At 44.2% G+C, this 22,274-nt stretch overlaps 1 long non-coding RNA gene across 4 annotated transcripts in view; it reads left to right on the top strand.

Annotated features, from left to right (window-relative positions):
• The first annotated feature begins 21,488 nt into the window (after positions 1–21,488).
• The window catches only part of LOC148004318 (uncharacterized), a 114,154-nt gene continuing 113,368 nt past the window's right edge, over positions 21,489–22,274 (top strand). For 3 of the 4 annotated variants that reach the window (XR_015627995.1, XR_015627996.1, XR_015627999.1), the window contains exon 1: positions 22,069–22,228. This is a non-coding gene — a long non-coding RNA (uncharacterized LOC148004318). Of the gene's footprint in view, positions 21,775–22,068; positions 22,229–22,274 lie in introns of those variants that run through there. The other variant, XR_015628002.1, reaches the window with a different exon arrangement.

A 22,274-nucleotide genomic window follows, 5' to 3' on the forward strand; every position in this document is an offset into this window, starting at 1 on the left:
AGCTGAATTCGACCATCAGGGAGCCCTGCAGCAGCAACGTGTCACCAGCCGAGCGTCTCCTCTCCCAGGAAAAGACCTACCTCAGGTTCCCTGGAATGCTAAGTCACTGTGGAAAGAAGCTTTAGAGAACACGGCTGCAGAATGAATCCAGTCACAGAGGGTAGCAGTTGGGGCCCTTGGTTAATTATTTATTTTACGGTGGAAATCAGAAATGTGCATGCTTTATTCTTTGTAATGAGGTCTCGTGTAGGCTAGCCTCCAATGATATATGTAGTGGAGGATGGCCTAGAGCTCCAATCCTACCTTTCAAGGACTGGAACTTCACAGAGGTGTCAGTGTGTCCAACAAAAAAAAAAAAAAAAAAAAAACAAACAAACAAATACAAAACAACAAAAAAGTGTGTGCATCAGTGTGAGTTATTTGTGCAAATACACTATTATGCCTTCCCATGCATGTTCATAGAAGCTAAAGAAGGATTCTATCAAGTTCTACATAGGCCCTCGAGACAGAGTCTCTCATTAAACTCAGAGTTAGGTTGAGAACCAGCAGACACCAGCGATCCTCCTGTCCCACCCCCACGCCCCAGCATTTCGGCTACAGGTGTGTATTGCCATGCTTTTGTGTTGGTGATAGGGATTTGAACTTAAATCCTTCCATTTGTACTGGAAATGCTGTTACCCACTGAGTCATCTCCCAGACTCCCACCCCTGTCAAGATTTTTTAATTTAGAAGAAACATTTGTTTAAGTGTTTGTTCTCCCCACCCCCCATGTATCCATGTGTACCACATGTGCCTGTTTGGTACCTGTGGAGACTACAGTAGGGTGTTGGATACCATGAATCTCGAATTAAGGATGGTTGTGACGGGTGGGAACTGAACCAGGGTCCTCTGCAAGAGCAGCCAGTGGTCATAACCTCCTGGACACTTCTCCAGGACCTTTCTTGTATCACTTTGTGACATGGTCCTACACAGTCCAGGTTGGCCTGAATCTTGCCACGTAGCAGAGGGTGATCTCAAACTCCTGATCCTCCTGCCTCCACCTCCCAGGTGCCGGGACTCCAGGCGTGTACCACCATGTCTAATTTCATGTGTGCACTTTTATGGCCGCTATAGTCCATTCATCCTGGCACCACACGCATCTGCTTCCTCCCACAAGTTTAGGCATCAGCTCCTCTATGTTTTCAGTGGGCCTTCGAACGGGAACTCAGAAGAGACAATCGGAGGAAGGAATTACAGCCCCTGATGCTGCAGATGGTTCAGGGGACACACCAGTCCCTCTCTTACCGCCCATTCTCAGTCCTTGCACCTTAGCAGAGTTCTCTTAATTTTATTTGTTTTTATGTGCATGCCATACGATGTGCATTGCGGTGTGATGGATACCTGTCATAGCATGTGTGTGAGGTCAGAGGGCACCGTCCAGGATTCTGTCCTCTCGCCGCAGGCTCCGGAATTGAATTCAGGGTCAGGCTTGCACAGCAAGGAAACTCTTTAGTTCCTGAGCCGTCTCGCCAACTTTGGCAAAAATCTTAGTAGCCTGCTGGTGATGAGACCCAAACTTTCTAGACGATGCAAACCAGAAAGCTGTTCCTACTTTTCTCAGGCCAGAGTTAACGTCACACACCCATTCCCTCCAAAGCAGCCAGCAAGCATCCGGAAGCACCAAATGGATCACAACCTCCACATGGGTTCCTTGTCCTTCGCGTCAGAGCAGGGCAGCACCTTCTAAAGATGCCAAGGCCTCCTCCACCAAGTATTTAAATGAATAAACCCACAGGGGACAGTCCTCATACAAGCCACAACAGATGCTCGGTCTCAAAAGTTCACTGGAAAGGTGGGGTAAATATCACAATGGAAGAGAATGCCAGGCTATGACAGTCAGACCCTACAGTCTTAGCATGGTGAAGCCACAAGTGTCAAGTCCAAATTTTAACTAACCTTTCAGAAGCATTGAATACTGTTGGCCGCGCTTCCCGTTTTTTATATAATAAATACCTGGTTTCGCTCCTGTACCTTCAGTCACTCCTGCTTAGTCATTGCTTTTTCTTCCTCTTTCTCCATGTATGTATGTATGTATGTATGTATGTATGTATGTATGTATGTGATATGAGACTATCTGAGCCAGTTATTTTCTCTCAACTCAACCCAAATTCAAGTCACCCATGAAGAGGGAGGGACCCTCACCTAAGAAAACTCCTCCATTAGATGGACCTGTGAGCAAGTCCGAGGGGGCACTTTTCTTGATTGATGGTTGATGTGAGAGCTGACTTGTTAGCCAAATAAACCCTTTCCCCCCACAACTTGAGTTTGGTCAGTGTGTTAGGCATTGTTCTAGTGCTGTGAAGAGACACCACGACCAAGGCAACTCTTATAAGAGCATTTGATTGGAGGTTCACTTACACTTTTAAAGGTCTGGTCCATGGTCACTGCAGGGAGCCAGGTGATGAAGCGGTGGACAGCTTTACATCCTGACCTTTAGCTATCAAGCAGAGAGAGAGACGCTGGGCCCATGTGAGCTTTTGAAACCTCGAAACCCATCCCTAATGACATGCCCCTGAATCCTTCCTAAACAGTCATCAACTCTGGACTAAGTCTGCAAATCTCTGAGCCAAGGAATCCCTGCAAACACTACTGCTGACAGAAAACACCTGCTAGAGGCAAGAAGGGAATCTCATTCAACAAGACTCAGTTAGCCAGGTCGGTGCAAACGTCTTCAGTCGCCTGGACCCTGAGTGGTTTATTTTTGACTTATTTAGGTAAGAGTACTTACTACCTTGGAACCAAGGTCATTCCAGACAATTGTCACAACAAAGCTTAAGGCTTGAGGACACTGGAACTCCTTTGCAAAGTACTTATCTCTTGCAAAAGAACCTGTGACCTTTTCCAGAAGAATGGGTTCTTCTGACTGAGAAGCCGTCCTCAGGAATCTGGGGGATTCGGGTGACGTCTAGCTCTGCAGAACAGCAAAGACCACCAGGTTATTAACTGCACCCATTGCCAGCCTTCTGGGTGGAAGACAGGGGGAAACCGCTTCTGCTGTGGAGAAATGCCTGCATGTGTAGCAACATTCCTGGTTTCCCTAGAACCATCTGTGAGCACAAGGACCTCATGCCCTTCCACAGAGAAGTAAACTAGAATATGGTCTCCCTGTGTAGCCCAGGCTGGCTTCAAACTCCTGGACTCAGACTACCAGAGTACCTGAGACAGCGCTGCTCCTGGAAATCGTGGGCCTCGTGTAATTTCTCAGTCCTTTATAGTAGAGAGCATGCCTAGAGGACAATGGAGGTCTGAGAGTAGAAGGAGTGGATTGGTCCAGCTAGGCACTACCCTGACTCCTCAATGCTCAGATGATAGAGTTCAAGGCTAGCCTGGGCTACAGGGTGAAGCCATATATCAATTCAACAACAAAGCCTTAACATGGTGTCCAGGTTTGCTTTCTGTTGCTGTGATAAGCACCGTGATCAAAGAGCAACTTAGGGAAGAAATGGTTTATTTCATTTTCCACTTCCAGGTCACAGTCCATGGTTGAGGAAGCACCCATACAGTGACTCATGACCATCTGTACCTCTAGTCCCAGGGGATCCAGTGTTGTCTTCTGGCTTCTGAGGACACTGAACACTCATGGTTCACAGGCATACGTGCAGGTAATACACACATACACATAATAAAATAAAATGTAAAAAATGAAAAAGAAAAACCAAGACTCAGTAAGTAAGTGGAGAAGCTGAGTCAGTGTAGGGAGGGCTAGCGTGAGAGCATGAGATAGCATGAGATAGCCCAGGCTACAGACTGTCCTGAACCCCATACATCCCACATCATCAAAACCAAACGAGCTACTACATCAGGCCATGACAAAGTTAGTTCAGCCAGGCTGAAAGGTCATACCTTTAACTCTAGCACCTGAGGTTGAGGCAAGAGGATCCTGCATTCAAGGACACTCAGGGCTACAAAGAGAGGCCTTAAAAACCAACCCGCCTTCCATCCCTGACACAAACAACTTTAACAAATAAGGCACAGATGCAAATAGCTAATTTCAATGCAGGAGGAGTGTTTTAAGTTGAAAGGAAAGGAAATAAGCATCAACAGAAAAAAGGAGAGAAAATAGAAAAGTGGAGGAAGAAAGGTTTAGGGAACAGTTGTAAACAAGAAGAAGGAGGAGGAGGTGGAGGAGGAGGTGGAGGAGAAGGAGGAGGAGGAAGAGGAGGTGCTTTCAAGGAGAGTAGAGTTAGGATTACATGTAGGAGGGTGACCTTGCCGAATGCCACCTTTTCTTTATTCCATAACTGGCCAGTGTGCTGTACACCTTTAATCCCAGTACTTGGGAGACTGAGGCAGGCAAATTTCTGAGAGTTTGAGTGCAGGCTGATCTATACAGTGTTCCAGGACAGCCAGGGCTATGTAGACACCTGTCTCAAACCAACCGACCAATCAACCAACCAAACAACCGACCGACCGACCGACCGACCGACCAACCAACCAACCAACCAACCAACAAGCCCAAACCAACACTGGAACTTCAGCTGCAGACAGCAAAGCTCCCAGTATTCTCAAGCACTGCAGACACCCTGAGGATCAGGAGCTCTCAGCCAATCCTACGCATCCCAGCTCACAGGAAAGGAGAAAGATGGAGAATGGGCGGCCATGTGGTTGCATGTTCATGTGATAGGTGTCTCATCTCCTGCTTTCTTTGCTCATTTTAATACCAAGTATGATGGCGGTGGAGGGTGGGTAGAGGTGGGCTGGTTTCCTGGCTGAATGTATTATTGGGCATGGAATTCAGTCTGGACATGGGTTAGATGGAGTCCGAGAAAAATAGCTGGGGAAAAACTATTTTAGAACTAATGTTCTATTGGGAGATTTAACTAGGCAAAGGGCTCCTGGCACTGAAAGCCTGAGTGGTAAAGGGCTGAGGGTGTGAACCGAACATAGGTGATCAAGCCAGGGACGTTCTATGACATCATGGCACCTCAGAGGAGAGGATGTCGGACACATGTTAAGAAGTGCCACCCCAGTAGATCCTACTGCCCTGCAGTCTTTAAGTTAATACTGTCCAGAGAAGCACAATGACCTCACTAACAGACCTGCACACTTCCTAGTTGGGCAGATTTTCTCAAGGTCCACTCTGAGCATTTGTGGGACTCAGGACAAGGGAGCCAATGGGGATAGAACATGGTTTGTGTAAATATTTATAAGTTATAAACAGTACTGACAAACTTTTTTTTTTTTTTTTTTGGTTCTTTTTTTCGGAGCTGGGGACCGAACCCAGGGCCTTGCGCTTCCTAGGTAAGTGCTCTACCACTGAGCTAAATCCCCAGCCCAGTACTGACAAACTTAATAAAGATCTTATTCTTTTACTTTGACCGAGGTGTTTTCAAAACAGCATGCAAAGCTAGGTTGGAATTCTGGATGTTTGAAATCCTTGCAGTTTCCCAACAGCATACGGCATCACAGGTAGAGATGGTCCCCAAACATCACTCATGCCTGTGCGTGTCCTGAGGCTTGGCTGATGGTTCATGGGTTTAATCTAAGCTTGTAATTAAAATCCTATCTGCTCAGCTCTCCTTTCTTCCTCCCAGAACATGTTGCTAATTTTTGTTTGTTTTCAGAACATTTTGGTTTGTCAATTTGCTAGCTAGCATTCAGCCCTTTCTCCTGCCTCTCCAATATATCTAATTCAAAGAACAATTGGTATTGAGAATCCCAGCTGGTCTTATGGTCAATAATCATGTCTGTCCAACTTGCAATTATTAGACATGGGAAAAAAATCTAATGAGAGACAACTTAGGGGGTTGGGGATTTAGCTCAGTGGTAGAGCGCTTGCCTAGCAAGCGCAAGGCCCTGGGTTCGGTCCCCAGCTCCGAAGGAAAAAAAAAAAAAGGAGAGAGACAACTTAGACTCTCTTGCTCTCTCGCTCCTCTCTTGCTCTTGACTACCTGCTCCCACTCTCTCCCCATTCCTTTCCTTCCTCCCTCTCTCTCATGGCCGGCTTCTACTTCTCTCCTCTCCTCTCCTCTCCTCTCCTCTCCTCTCCTCTCCTCTCCTCTCCTCTCCTCTCCTCTCCTCTCCTCTCCTCTCCTCTTTTCCCCTCCCTTCCCCCACTACTCTGCCTCTACTACCCTCTTGACTCCCCTCCCTATGACCTGAATAAACTCTATCCTATACAAAAAAAAAAAAAAAAGAAGAAGAAAAAAGAAAAAACAGAAAAAAGGAAGGAAGGAAGGAAGGAAGGAAGGAAGGAAGGAAGACAGCTTAGTTTTATGCTCCCCACAATGGAAACATTTGGTCCTGACTGAGATTTTTGTGCACTCAACAAAGTCCCAGGTGATAAAATTGAAGATCCTGTCATTGTTTTGCATGTACTACAAAATGCAAGCTGTCCCTAAAATCCCTAAAAATAACCGAACAACAGAATCTGTGGCCGCTTTATAAGATTACCATTCTTGCCACACCTGATGGTAAGATATGAGTGTGTATATGGCTGTGTGTTCAAATGTAAGTAGAGAACAGGTTTTTCAAGGTCCTTATCTTGATCAAGGCTAGGCAAATAAAACTCTAAAATGAATTCCTAAGGTCAAAATGTGGTAGCTACTGAGGTAGACCTGAGCCGTGATTCTCTGTCTACAGCAACGGGCTTTCTTAAATAGTGGCCTGGTCTTTGTAGCATTTACCTGAGCCATGATTCTCTGACTACAGCAATGGGCTTTCTTAAATAGTGGCCTGGTCTTTGTAGCATTTACCAAAAAACTGGCTCAGAGAAGAAGGATTTTATATCCTTTTCCTAAATAAAGGAAGAAAGATTTGGGATTAGGTATTTAATTCTAGGTTAGAGTGTTCTTTCACTAAAATAAAAGAAAATTTGACACCCTTAAAATTCATTGTTTTGTTTTACGTTAATTCATTTTAGGAGGGTGCTGTTTATGCCATGGTGCCTGTTTGAAGGATTCAAGACAACTGCAAAGAATCAGTTTCTGGTGTTCTTCCACCAGGCGAGCCTCAGGGAGCCGATGTAGGTCATCACCCTTGGCAGTGATCGCCTCAATTCACTGAGCCATCTCTGGGTTGTAAAACTTACTTTGATGAACAAATAGTTTAATCTATTTATAAACATTGGCTTAGTGTACAAAACATCCATCTTTTCTGCCCACCGTCTTCCATCCTCTGGATTGGTTGGCATGTGAGAGACACCATAAGAGAGAAAAGCAGTTGACAAAAATCAACTGTTAGACAGAGACAGAGACATTCTCGGGATCTACGAGCCACTCCTTAGGGAAACATCCACTGTCTTCTTGTAAAAATAAAAACCGGGTATCCTTTTAAAAATCTGAGTCAAAAAAAAAAACCTATAGGAGACATATAGAAAGATGTATACTATTATAACTAATGTTTAAGACTTGGTTATAGCATCTCTCCACAGCAAGTTCCCCAAAAAAGAAAAACCAGAAAAATACAAGTTAAAAACAGATGATTTCATTGATTAAAAAAAGAAGAATAGCAAAGAGAAAGGGAAAAAAAAGACTTTAAAAAGGCAAGAGAAATAGCTCTGCGTACTAAGAGCACATACTGTTCTGTCGGAGGACCTTAGATCAGGGCACAGGACACACAACAGCCTGTACGTTCAGCTCCTGAAGATCTGATGCTATCTTCTGGCCTCCAACAGCACCTGCTCACCCCTACAAACCCACACCCAGACTTACTTATATACATAATTTAAGATACAACCTTTAATAAAGTCAAAAGGGGCGTGGCATGGTGATACGTGCCTTTAATCCCATCCTCTAAGAGATAGGAAAATGGTATCTGTTAGTTCAAGGCTGGCCTGGTTCCATAGCAAGTGACAGGAGAGCCAGGGTTCCGTAGTGAGACCCTGTTTCAGAAACAAACCAACCAACAAAGACCATAGAAAACCACCACACCAATAACTCCCATCATCCCAAAGAGCGATGGCTCCATCGGGTGCTGCTAACCGTGTCCTATGCTTCAGGACGCAAGCTCGTAATTTCTCTCTTCTCACCTCAAACTTGCACCAACTTCTGAGAACACGTCCTTGTGGAGGGGCTGGTGGCTCTCATTTTTCAACTCCAATGATGAGTGACCAAACTCAAAGCTCCTTTAACATTTTTACTTTTTACTTTTTGTGTTTCTGAAATACCTTTAATTCTAAGTGAGATATTTGGAATTGTCTCTGATGTTAAAAAAAAAGTAACAATAATCGTGGTGTTACGAAAGCTACAATAGAGCATATTTTAGCTTCACATTAATTATGTTTTTTTTAGGACTCTATACTTAACCAAACATCCTTAATCTAGTTTTTTTTAAAATATGGTAATCTTACTATTCTTTTTTTCTTTTTTAATTTCATGTATGTGAGTACACTGTCACTGTCTTCAGACTCACCTGAAGAGGGCATCGGATTCCATTACAAATGGTTGTGAGCCACCATGTGGTTGCTGGGAATTGAACACAGGACCTAGTTTATGGTTTTTATATGTGTTTAGTGTGTGTGTGTGTGTGTGCACTTGTGCCATAGGTTAAAGAAAATTTGTTTAAAAACAAAAACAAAAGGAAGAAACAGCCGGGTATGTTGATGCACACCTCTGATCCCAGCACTTGGGAGTCAGAGGCAGGGGATCTGTGTGAGTTGGAGGCCAGCCTGGTCTACGTAGAAACTCTAGGCCAGTCAGCACTACTATAGTGAGACCCTGTCTCAAAACAAATAAACAAAACTTAAAACACAGTTTTAGCTACCACGTTAGCCTTGCAAGTGTTGGCATTGCAGGAATGAGCCACCATGCCTGGTTACCCGTCCTCAGTTTCTGCTGACGTCCGTACGGTGCGGCCTTTCGCCTCTAACCCAGATAGCTCCTCCTTAGACCCAGAGCATAGGACCGGACTATCCCACCACTGCAAAGTATTTCCTTTGTCATCTTTGTGTCTCTCACTGCTTCCTGCTACCAGCCTAGTTTGATGCCAATGATGGAGGGACGGGAAACTTTTCCTGCAATGGTCTGCATAGTTAATATTTTGGGTTGGAGGTTGTGTGTGGCAGGACAAAAAGAGGTGATGGCCTTCTACCGTGTGCATCCGGGTCATTGAACTCAGGTCTCAGGCTCAGCGATAAGAGCTTTTACCCACTGCGTCATCTCTGTGGCCTTAGTTCTTTATATTATTTATCTTTATATGTATTTATGTGTTGTTGTAAAATTATATTAAATAGAAAGCTGTCCCCCCACACACGCTAGATCTGGCACCCCAGTGCCCCAAGATATCCGGTAGATATCCTGCCAGAAGCACACATCCTAACTCCGTGGCGGGCCAATGATTCTGCTGCCACACGCCCTCCCAAAGTCAAATCGCCACAAAACACAATAACCTCTGATCCAACTGAAAAGATATAATTGTCCACCTAAACATACAAAGCCCTGGACACATCCATCCATTAAGAACATTCATAACAACCTGTAAAGGCACAGCGTGGAATTTTTTTTTTTTTTTTGGTTCTTTCTTCTTTTCAGAGCTAGGGACCGAACCCAGGGCCTTGCGCTTCCTAGGCAAGCGCTCTACCACTGAGCTAAATCCCTAACCCCCACAGCGTGGAATCTTAACGTCAGCCTCCATGTTCTCTCTCTCTCTCTCTCCAGTCTCTTCCAGTCTCTGTTCCAATCTCCTCCTCGTCCCTCAAACTTTTCTCCCGCCCATCCTTCCTTCTCGTCCAATGACAGGCCTCGTTCTATCCTGTACCCTCCCTCACCTATATGACATCCTACGTTTATGTGCAAGTGTACGTGTGCGCCCTGCACTTCCGCCCCAGTGCTAGAGTTATAAATACCCGTCGCCGTGGCCAGGGATCTGAACTCCGGTCCTCACACTTGCCTAGCAGGCCCTTCATCAAAGAAGCATCTTCCCAGTCTCTTATTTTTATGTCATTATTTATTTATTTTTAGTTTTTTAAACCACTTAGGGCAAAAGCCAAGCCTAGTTGGGTCTGTTATCCTTGGGACATGGACACAAAATGATTAGGAGTTCAAGATCATCCTTGGCCATGTGGTAAATTAGAGGCCACCCCGGGATACATATGACTTGACCCTGTCTTAAAAAACTATTTAGGCCAAAAAAAAAAAAAAAAAAAAAAGAAAGAAACAGTAAAACACTACATATTCTTTTTAGCCTGTGGTGGCCTATTGGTTTAGTTCCTAACTCGCCAACAAAACAAATAAATCCACCATTTAAAAATGCAAATTAAAACAGAGCAAAACAAAATGCTGATGGACCAAGAAAAAATAGTCAGGGTGCCAATTTGATTCTTGGTGTGTCATTGGCCTGCCCCCCGGGCTAGATCGTCTTTAATGAAGTACAGTAGCTCAGAATTGGCGCCTCAGCTTCCAAATCTCCCTCCACCCCACTTTATTTCCTCTGATGGCCCATTACCCTCAGGATGACCTTTATAATGTTAATAATATCCACTGTAATCTGATCTCTCCTCTCCCTCCCTCCCTCCTCGTGACTCATCTTTTCCTTCCTTGTGCTAAGCGTACCTCAGTTGGATTCTTCCTCAGGCCTTCCCATAATCCCTTGCTTCTGTCTAGAAACTGTCCTTACCCTTCCTCTCCCCAACTTCTCCATCAAGTCACTGTGCATTATCTCCACCGTATTTCCTGGAACCCTGACATTCCGTGTCCTCTCTCGGGGCTTTTGTGACATTTTACTGAAGTATCTGTTGCATAGCAGGCCATTTCTGCCCTAGCTGGGATCTGGGAACTCTGGGAGACTGGGCGCATCCATAATTGTTTTAGGAATACAACTGATGAAGACACGTTAACCCTTCATCTACTGTGTTAACCCTTCCAGACAGTATCAGCCTTTCTTTACAGATGAAAACTGAACCTTACAGAATATGAACGGTCTCCCCAAAGACTACAGCGCTCTTTTGTTCATGCCACTGCTCCATGCTGCTCTCCCAAATCCCAGGAATAGTAAGAACAAACCAGCACACCAAATCCAGCTTTCTTTTTTATTTATTTATTTATTTATTTTTTCCGGAGCTGGGAACCAAACCCAGGGCCTTGCGCTTGCTAGGCAAGCGCTCTACCACTGAGCCAAATCCCCAACCCCTCTTTTTTATTTTTTAATTAATTACTTAAGTATAAGTACACTGTAGCTGTCTTCAGATACACCAGAAGAGGGCATCAGATCTCATTACAGATAATTGTGAGCGTGGTGTTGCTGGGAATTGAACTCAGGATCTCTGGAAGAGCAGTCAGTGCTCTTAACCACTGAGTCATCTCTCCAGCCCCCAAATCCAGCTTTCTTTTTTTTTTTTATTAACTTGAGTATTTCTTATATACATTTCGAGTGTTATTCCCTTTCCCGGTTTCCGGGCAAACATCCCCCTCCCCCCTCCCCTTCCTTATGGGTGTTCCCCTCCCAACCCTCCCCCCATTGCCGCCCTCCCCCCATAGACTAGTTCACTGTGGGTTCAGTCTTAGCAGGACCCAGGGCTTCCCCTTCCACTGGTGCTCTTACTAGGATCAAATCCAGCTTTCTTAACCCTAGATTAAAGAACGTCATTCTTAGCTGGGCATGGTGGTACACATCTGAAATGCCAGTACTTGTGGGGCTGAGGCAATCAAGGCCACTCTGGTCTATATAGTGAAATGCTGCCTGTCTTAGTGATTGCTCTGTTGCCTGAAGACACAGTATGACCAAAGCGACTCTTATAAAGGACGGCATTTAATTGGTGGCTGGCTAACAGTTTTAGAGGGTTAGCCAATTATTATCATCATCAAAGTAGAGAGCATGATTACACAATCCTGGAGCAGTAACTGACAGAGACACATCCTGATTCACAGGCTGAAGGACAGAAACACTCCGCTCCCTGGATGTAGGCTTTTGAAAACTTCAAAGCCCATCCCTACTTCCTCCAACAAAGCCACACCTCCTGATCCTTCTAATCCTATCAGAGCTCCACTCCTAGATAACCACGCATCCAAAAGCATAAACCTATATGGGAACAATTCTTATTTAAACTGCCTCACTGCCTCAAAGTCATTTTCAAAAACCAAGAGCTGATGAGATGGCTCAACAGGTAAAGGTGCTTACTGCCCATCCTGTCTTCCTGAGGTCCACTCCGGGAACCCACCTGATAGCAGGAGAGAACTCCACAGGATGTCCTCTCTCTGTGTCTGTCCTTGTCTGTCTCTGTCTCTGTCTCTGTCTCTGTTTCTCTCTCTCTCTCTCTCTCTCTCTCTCTCTCTCTCTCTCTCTCACACACACACACACACACACACACACAAACACACACACAATGTTGACTTTTTGTCGTTGTTGTTCTGTACTGTTTTCTTCTTTTGTTTTTTCATAGTGTCCATCTGTGTAGTCCTAGCTGTCCTGGAACTTGCTATGTAGACCAGGCACCCACCACCACACCTGTCTAGATATTAATGTTTTCTTAAACAACCAAAATCCTCATTTTTAGCCTAGTCTACTTATGAGTTACAAAGAGTATTTTTTTTTTTTTTTGGTTCTTTTTTTCAGAGCTGGGGACCGAACCCAGGGCCTTGCGCTTCCTAGGTAAGCGCTCTACCACTGAGCTAAATCCCCAGCCCCACAAAGAGTATTTTTAAAGCTTTATGGCCCAGGATGGAATCTTTCCTAAATCCTATTTTATCCAAGAGATGTATCTTTTTAAAAACTATTCCTGAGTAGGTTATGGTGACCCAAACTTCATCCCAGCAGCTGAGAGGCAGAGGCAGGCAGATCTCTATAAGCTTGAGGTCAGCCTCATAGCAAGATGCAGGACAACCTGGGCTACAAAGAGAGACTCTGTCTCAAAATTAACTTGTTAAATAATTAATTAGTTAAAAATCATTCCTGCAGTCCCCCCTTTGTCTCCCTAATCAGCTCTCCAGCTCACTTCCCACAACAGTGATTCCAAACTGTTGTCAGGGACTTGATGGACTCTTTCTCACTAACTTCTCTAACAGTGACAGGTTAAGAGTCAGAACTTAGAGCCAAGGCTACTCTGTTTCTACCTGTTGGCTCCTGTCTGCTCAACCAGAATGTCTCAGTCACATAGCGCTGGGGTGCGTACCTTGGTGGCTGAAAGACCCTCAGATTGTACTATGGGCTGTAAGGGACAGGTGAGAGTCCTCAAGAAATAGAAATTGTCCTGAGACAAATGGGGATTTTGGGAGATGGGAGAGATAGACATCTCTAGGGGCAAATGGGCTGTGTTCCAAAACTGCAATTTTTAAATTGACTGTTTGGAATGCAGGATGCATTTCCCCTTAGCAACAATGCTATGAATAATTGTAGATCTTTTCTCAGAACAGTGCACGTGAGCTGGCTCAGCCCATAAGGTTACAGAATTCTCTGCGAAGACATTTCAGAGTTGCCTTGAGAATATCCCTAAATCCTGCGACTCTGAATTATAAATAAGCGGTGAATATAACTGCCACCCCAACTAGACTGTGAACTCTTTGAGGACTGGAGAATGTTGAATTATTCATTTTTGTATTCTGAATGCCTGGCGTATAACTGGCAATAAATGTTGGTTGCATAAATGAATGGACAAATTTAGTAGGCATTTGGATGGTATTGAAAGCATCTTAGGGAATAAAGAGAGTCACATTTAGCGGGTACCTTACTATGTGTCGGGCACTGTACTAGGAAGGCGCTTTGTTGAGGTTAGACCCAGGGAGGATGAAGCTGAAGATGTTAAATCAATGGTTGCTGAGATTGCCAAGGGTTGTTTGGATGAAATGAATGCCTTGCATATGCTGATCTGAATGGTGTCATAGGGAAATAGTCATGGGGATGGAGGTGAAGACCCTCCTCTAAGGTGCTGAGCCTGGCCTGCAGGGCACTCTGACCTCCAAAACCGCAGGGAATGGAGGAGGAAGCCTTGTGGCTCCCAAAGGAATCAGGACGAGGACAGAAGCGATGGTCTGGATTAGATCCTGGTTTAATTTCATCTGATGATGGGTTTTCTATAAAGAACTATTGTTCTGGGTTTGGGAATGTTATTCAGATGGTGGCTACTTGCCTGGCATGCACAAAGCCTGGGGCTGGATCTCCAGCACCGCGTAACACTAGAACAGTGGAGCAGGCCTGGAATCTCAGCGCTCAGAGGTGGGGGCTGGGGAACTGGTTGGCCGAGGTCAACCCTAACTACATTCAGAGAGGCCAGTCTGCATTTAGCTGAGTCGTTCTGGTTTTTGTTTTTAAGTATTTGTCTGGCTAGTCTCTGACTTTGTACAGTTAACTTTATTTTAAGTTAAGCTGTTGGCACTATCCTGTAGGTTGAGGCTGTCCGTGGTTCTCTGTTGTAACTGCAGTCTAGGCATGTGTTAAAAGTCTGGTTGGCGTAGGTGTAATGGTGAAGGTGATAGTGAGTTGGGATAACGGGCCAGAAGGGAGAGTGAAAGTTATGAAGTTTGAAGAGGGAACATCACCGCAACGCAGGTTTTGGTGGAAGAAGAAAAATGAGAGGACACAAAATACAACACGTGAATATGAAAATGTGGTGAGGAGTTCGAGGCCAGCCTTGTCTACAGAGCAAGTTCCAGGACAGCCAGGGCTGCACAGTTTCCTTTGTTTTGTATGCTAACTCTAAATTTCAATTTACAAAGTGATTTTTAGAAGGAGTGGGTAGAGGCGGACAGGAAAGGAAAGCAGACAGCTACTTCGGAATCTGGAAAGGTCCTAACCTCTCAGAATGCCCTGTATTGCCAGTCTGGTCTTTGTTTTTTTGAAAGCTTAACGTCAACAACTTCTACACTTAATTCGCTGTGTCCAAACTGAGAAAGCCCAGCCATCGATACTCGCGGGTGTCTGAGGGTCTGCAAGTTCGAGTTGGTCTGTCCCTTTGGGTTTTATTTTATTTTATTTTTTTTTTTTTTTGGTTCTTTTTTTCGGAGCTGGGGACCGAACCCAGGGCCTTGCGCTTCCTAGGTAAGCGCTCTACCACTGAGCTAAATCCCCAGCCCCCCCTTTGGGTTTTATTAAGTGACTTAGATTTGACATTGATGAAGCTAAAGTGAGAACTGTCTTTAAAAATGGTTAGTTTTGTGATGGTCCCTAAGGACAGGGCAGGCGAGTGTTTGCCCAGGCCTGTACTGGCAGCTTCTCAGACATCGGATTTCTAGTAATTTGACAATGACCTAATTCCAATGCCAGGCAATGAGAAGGGCCAAACCAACCAACTAATCAACCAATCAACCAACCAACTAACCAACCAATCAACCAACCAACCAACCAACCAAACAAGCAAACAAAAAACAAACCAAATCAAACCCCCAAAGCCCACAAAACAAACAAACAAACAAACAAAAAACCAAAACCCCTATACAAGGCAATGAGAACAAAGACCAGGTACACATGCTGGTTTTCCATCAGTCACAGCATAAAGAGGAGCCTAAGAAACCAACACCTAAGAAACCAACAACTGCACACAGTGGGGAAGCTGTAATGAAAGAGGCGAGCCCTTGGTAGGGATAAAGAACAGGACAGGAACACTTAACTCACCACAAGTGTATGCAGACGAATCAGAGCAACTGTATTCTCTATAATCTCTGCATGCAAGCTAGCTTTATGTCAACCTGATACAAGCTAAAATCATCTCAGAAGACAGAACCTCAATTAAGAAAAACACCTCCAAAAGATGGAATGGTAGGTAAATCTGTAAGACTTTTCTTAGTGATTGATGGGAGAGGGTCTATCCTAGTGTGGCTGGTGCCACCCTTGGGCTGGTGGTCCTGGGAAAGCAGGCTGAGCAAGATAACGGGAAGCAAGCCAGGAGGCAGCACCCCTCCATGGCTTATCTGGTTCAGCTCCTGCCTCCAGGGTCTTGCCCTGTGTGAGTTCTGTCTTGACTTCCTTTGTTCATAAACAGTGTTGTGGAAGCATAACCCAAATGAACTCTTTCCTCCAAACTTGCTTTTAGTCATGGTGGTTCATCACAGCCATAGTAACCATAACTGATATACCAATGATCCAGTTATAGTATGTATTTATAGTATGTCCCACAAATAAATATTTTATGCTCCCTCAAAATGGTGAAGAATAGGTCAGGCATGGTAGTGCATTCCTTTAATTTCAGCAACTGGGAGACAAAGGATGGTAGATCTCTGTAAGCCTGGTCTACACACAGAGTTAGTTCTAGGACAGCCACAGTGAGACCTTGTCTATAAAAAAAAAACAAAGTAATAAACCGTGTTTTCCTATGAGTTTATGCCATTGTAACTGTTTTTATTTTTTTTTTAATTTCTTTTTTTTTTCCCCCCGGAGCTGGGGATCGAACCCAGGGCCTTGTGCTTCCTAGGCAAGCACTCTACCACTGAGCTAAATCCCCAACCCCCAACTGTTTTTATTTTACACTTGATCTTAGCCAAAAGGCCGAGAAGCGATTGTTTTTATTTTAAAGATTAATAGATTCAGTCCAAATTTCTCATTTGGAGCATTGCCTATGCTATCATACATCCATTTCATAAACTATTATACTGATATTAAAATGACTATAAGGCTGGTGTGGTTTGAATTAAATGATCCTATAGTCTTGGGCATTTGAACACTTGGTCGTCAATTGATGGCACTGTGTGGGAAGTTTAAGAGGTGTAGCCTTGTTGGAGGAATTATTCACTTGGGGCAGACTTTGAAGTGTCAAAGCCTCACTCCATCCCCAATGTGCATTCTCTGACATACATGTAGTTCAAGATGTGAGCTCTGGGCTGCTGCTTCTTCTACCTGCTGCCTCCGCTCTAAGCCTAGACCCATTAGCCCCAAAAAACCTCTGTTATAGGTTACCTCGAGACTGTGGTGTTTTTAATCACAGCAACAGAAAAGTAACTAATACAGCTGGGCAAGGTGTCATACTCACACCTGTAGTTCCCACATGGAGAAAGCAGAAGCAGGAAGAGTACTTTACAGGCCTTAAGAAAAACCTGGACAACATAGCAGGGGCATGTTTCAAACTAAGTTAATTAAAATGTTAATATATCTTTAGATTTATTTTTTATTGTTTTTTTAAGTGTGTGTGTGTGTGTGTGTGTGTGTATGTGTGTGTGTGTGTGTAAGTGCAGGTGCCCACAGAAGCCAGAGGTCTAGCCTCCAATGTCCTTGGAGCTAGAGTTATAGACACTTGTGAGCTTCCTAATGTGGATGCTGGGAACCAAACTCAGATTCTATACAAGGTTCCTGTACAAGAGAAAACCTGTGCTCCAGCCCCATACCTTTTTTAAAAAACAGTCTCATGATGACACTCAGTCTGGCGTTGACCTTACCTGAGAATAAGTTGCAAGCATGTGCCTTCCAAGTTTCAGGCTGCAGGTATAAGCCAACGTACCCAGCGAATATCTATTTATTGAAACTAGGCATGGGGGTTGGGGATTTGGCTCAGTGGTAGAGCGCTTGCCTAGCAAGCGCAAGGCCCTGGGTTCGGTCCCTAGCTCAAAAAAACAAAACAAAACAAAACAAAACAAACAAAAAAAACCCAAAAAAACTAGGCATGGTAATGCACACATATAAGACATACCTGTAAGCTCAAACACTTGGAAAAAGGGGTAGAGAGATCAGGAGTTCAACATCATTCTCAGCTAATGAAGTAAGAAGCAGAGGAGAGGAGGAAGTAAAAGAGAAGACTTTACATACTAACTATCAAAGTAGAAATGTTTTTTATTTTTTTCAATGACTTTTTAATATGTTTATTATATGTATGTGAATATGCTGTCTCTTCCTTCAGACACACCAGAAGGCAGCACTGGATCCCATTACAGATGGCTGTGAGCCACCATCTCTCCAGCCCCTGAATAATTATTATTTTTATTTATTTATTTATTTATTTTTTGAATAATTATTTTTATGTGTATGAATGTTTTGTTTGCAGTTATGTCTGGGTACCATGTGCTTGTAGTACCTGTGGGGGCCAGAAGGGGTCATCAGATCCCCTGGAAGTAGAGATACAAATTGTTGTGAGCTGCTATGTGGGTGCTGGGAACTGAATTGGAGTCCTCTGTGAAGGCTAAACAGTATAATTATCTTTTTTTTTTTTTTTTGGTTCTTTTTTTCGGAGCTGGGGACCGAACCCAGGGCCTTGCGCTTCCTAGGTAAGCGCTCTACCACTGAGCTAAATCCCCAGCCCCTAATTATCTTATTAATAAAGAATTATATTTATTTAATAATGATACATATCTGAGCTACTTTAATATATGGCTACTGTACTAGCTGGTTTTGTGTGTCATCTTGACACAAGCTGGAGTTATCACATAGAAAGGAGCCTCTGTTGAGGAAATGCCTCCAGGAGATCCAACTGTCAGGCATTTTCTCAACTAGTGATCGAGGGGGAGGGCCCAGCCCATTGTGGGTAGTGCCATCCCTAGGCTGGTGGTCCTGGGTTCTATAAGAAAGCAAGTTGAGCAATACAGGAGAAGCAAGCCAGTGAGTAACATCCCTCTATGGCCTCTGCATCAGCTCCTGCTTCCTGACCTGCTTGAGTTCCAGTCCTGACTTCCTTTGGTGATGGACAGCAATGTGAAAGTATAAGTTGAATAAACCCTTTCCTCCCTAACTTGTTTCTTGGTCATGATATTTAATGCAAGAATAGAAACCCTGACTAAGACAGCTACTAAGTATCATATCATATTTGGACTTAACAATGTAATACATTGTTTCAACACAAACACATTGTTTCAATGCAATGCAATATTTCAATGTAATACAATGTTTTAATGTAATATACTGTTTCAATGTAATACATTGTTTCTTTTCACTTACGGATGTTGTGAAAAGACTGGAAGACTAAAATATCAGGAAACACTGGCCAGGTAATAGAGGCCCACGACTGTAATCCTAGCACTTGGGAGGTGGAGTATGGAGGATCTGGAGTTGAAGGTCATCCTCAGCTACATAGTGATGTCCAGGCCAGCTATTACTGAGCCAAAAGCAAATACTTGCCAGGAGACAAGAATCATTAGGAAAATCTAATACATAATGAATTACAAGCAGTAGAACTTGATTCTGAGGCTTTTCCATCTCTATAAACTATGATTATTGCCAGTAGACCTTAAGAAATATTATATCAATTTATGACCCCATCAGCCAGACTATTAGAATGGTGACCCTTGAGTCTCACCATGCCTGTAATACCAATATTCAGAGCCTGAATTTGAGGAGGATCCAGAATTTGAGGTCGGACTATGTTACCAAATTAGACCCAGTCATAAAAAATGTCAACATACCTTAGGTTGCCAGATAAAATGCAGAATGCTGTTGAATCTCAATTTCAGATAAACAGTGACTATTAAATAGCCTGCAGTAAACATTGTTGTCGGAGAAGATGGAAATCTACTTGGATGCCAAGAGGAACCCAAGGAGACTGTGTATCTAAATTAATGTGGTATCCTGGAAAAGGAAGAGGGTCTTAGAAGAAATTTAAATATGAACAGGAATGTGAGTATGAATCAGGAATATCCTGATAAGCTCATGTTTTGAACACTTTCTGGCCATTTTGGGGGTCATTAAAGAACTGAGACCTAGCTGGCAGGAGCAAGTCATTCAAAGTGAGTCTTTGGACATTAGACTCTCTTCGTTGTTCCTGTAGCCCTGTCTCCTGGTTTATGTGGCACGAACAGCCAGCATGTGGTGGTGGCCCTGCCTTCCCCACAAAGATGAACTGAAACCCTCTGAAACCATGAACGAAAATAAATCTTGTTTCTTTCTGGAACTGTGGTCGCAGCTGTGAGAAAGTAAAAGATACGGGTTTTAGTTACTGATATAATATTGATTCATTAAATGTGAGAAATATACCATAGAGATAGATATATGATGCTCTTTGAGGAGGATCCTTCTGTGAAATATACAACCTTCTGTGGAATAATTTTGTAAATCTCAAACTATTTTTGGTAAAATAAAGCATTTATTCAAATAACTGGCAGTTTTACACCCATGCATATAAGTTGGCAGTCAAGTTATCACTTGCAGGACGTTCACCTGATTTTCCCTAAAGTGGATTTTCTTTTTTCTTTCTTTCTTTTTTTTTTTTCTTTTCTTTTTTTCGGAGCTGGGGACCGAACCCAGGGCCTTGCGCTTGCTAGGCAAGCACTCTACCACTGAGCTAAATCCCCAACCCCTAAAGTGGATTTTCTAACAAAAAAAATCTAGCATTCTGTATTTTTTGTTGGATCTGACAATCCTGACACTTTCATTCCCAAACATTAGTTAAAAACATGATATATAGTGGGGCTGGGGATTTAGCTCAGTGGTAGAGCGCTTACCTAGGAAGCGCAAGGCCCTGGGTTCGGTCCCCAGCTCCGAAAAAAAAGAACCAAAAAACAAACAAACAAACAAAAAAAAAAACATGATATATGAAAGAAAGATCTTAGGTGGACAGTCTTAAGGGGCTTGAATTATATGTGATTTCCCCCCCACCCCCAAGTATTTAGTTTAAGCAGTTTATTTTCTATGAACAATCCATCTGATTCCTTTCCAAGCGAGGCTCAAGCAAGACAATAAAAGAAAGGGGTACAGTTCATGTTGGTTTGCTCATTAGTGCCATAATCTATTACCAGTTGCAACCAATTCAGAAGCTAAAAAAAGATTGGGTTTAACTGACTCACACACACTATCAATAGAATTAATCTTAATTTGGGGTGTGCAACTCTCAAATGATCTTAAAAATCCAGTTACAGGAAAAAATGCCTGCAAGTAATCCTTTACCCGGTGTGACTTCTCTTCTGGATGTAAGCAGTACTGAGCAGTTTACCCTTCAAGTTTCTCCTTTGGAGGAGAGCAACCTATGTGCTGTGGGAGAAGGCCTAAGAATGTGGAATAAAAATAGTTCTGTAAAACGGTTTTATTTGAAAGTGACCTTAGAAAGTAGCTATCATAAAAAGAAAATGGCAGATGGAGCCTTTAAAATGAGCTAATTTTAGAATACACATCGTTTCCCACGTGTGACTACTAAATACAGTCTCCTCAGCTTACTGTGCTGATATATAAAAATTAAATAGTTGGATTCTTACTGTATGTTACGCTTTTCTAAAAAAACAAAAACGAAAACTAGAATCTGTCTTCAAGTGGTAACAAAAGATTGAATGTGTTTCCTTGATAACTTATGGGCCAGTCCCTAAAATTAGTATTTTGGTATGCCTTAAGTACACATATATAAGATTTGTACACGTCATAAGCTTCACTTTAAGAGCATGTACAGCGTTTATTAAGTGCAAAAAAAATACCATGTTGAAGAGCAGTTTCTATTTGTGCTACCCAAAAAAGGATTTGTATTTTGAGGGGAGAATCATTCTCAGTTAGGCTTTTATTTATATCCAAGTGTCCTCAGTCTTCTGCAAAAAAGGCAAAAGCTTTGTGTCTTTTTTTTTAAAAGCAGAGCAACGAAGGATTCAGATACTTTCAGACTCGACAGAGTCAGACCATACGTCGCGAGCTGTGTCCACGCACAAGGGCAGGCTCGCTGAGGACCTAGAGGAGTGGCTTTCAAACTTGTTGGGCCAGCGCCTAGCCCACGGCTCGCCACGCGCTAGGTTCCGGGAGGAGGGCGGGGAGGCCGGACTGGCGGTCGTGCTGGACCTGCCATCCTCCCACCCGGGTCAGCTCCGGTCCCCGAATCCCCAGTCACACAGCGCGACGCGAGCAGCCCACGCGTGGGGGAAGCCGTGCCCGATACCCAATTCACCGCAACCCACACGCTTAGGAGACGGAATTTGAGAGCACGTGGGGGAGGGGCGAAGAGCGTCCGACTCGCACTGAGCATGCTCTGTGCTAGGAGCCGTAAGTGGAGAGCCAGACATGCGCAGTGAACTCAGGGTGTGTTGGCGGCGGGGCAGGGCGGGGCTGGCGTGAGCGGGCTAATGTGTTTATCCGGTTTTCTGGGTGGGCGGTCAAAGCGCACGCGTAAGGGCGAAAGGCGGTAGGGTCGGGTGGGGGTTTGTGCATGCGCAGTTGAGCCGGCAGCCCGGGGAGGGAGTGGAGGGGGCTTTTAGAGGAGAAGCAGGGGAAAAGGGAAGCAGAGGGAAAGGAAGGGCGGGGGGGATGGGGGTGAGAGCGTGCTTTGCGCATGCGTGCAAGGGCTAGCGACGACGGCGGCGGGGGAGTCTCGGGGATGACAGTGTCTTTGCCCGTTGGGGTAACGGTCGTCGTTACCGGCCGGGCCTGAGGCGCCGCACCATCCACCACGGCCGGAGTAGCCCCGGCCCAACCGAGCTAGAGCGGCGCGAGAATAAGGGTGAGGGCGGCTAGGCGCGAGGGAGGGGCCTGCAGCGGGCCTCGTC

The sequence above is a fragment of the Rattus norvegicus genome, chromosome 8 (genome assembly GCF_021556685.1).
Source record: "Rattus norvegicus strain SHRSP/BbbUtx chromosome 8, alternate assembly SHRSP_T2T, whole genome shotgun sequence".
In the NCBI taxonomy this organism is placed as follows: Eukaryota; Metazoa; Chordata; class Mammalia; order Rodentia; family Muridae; genus Rattus; species Rattus norvegicus.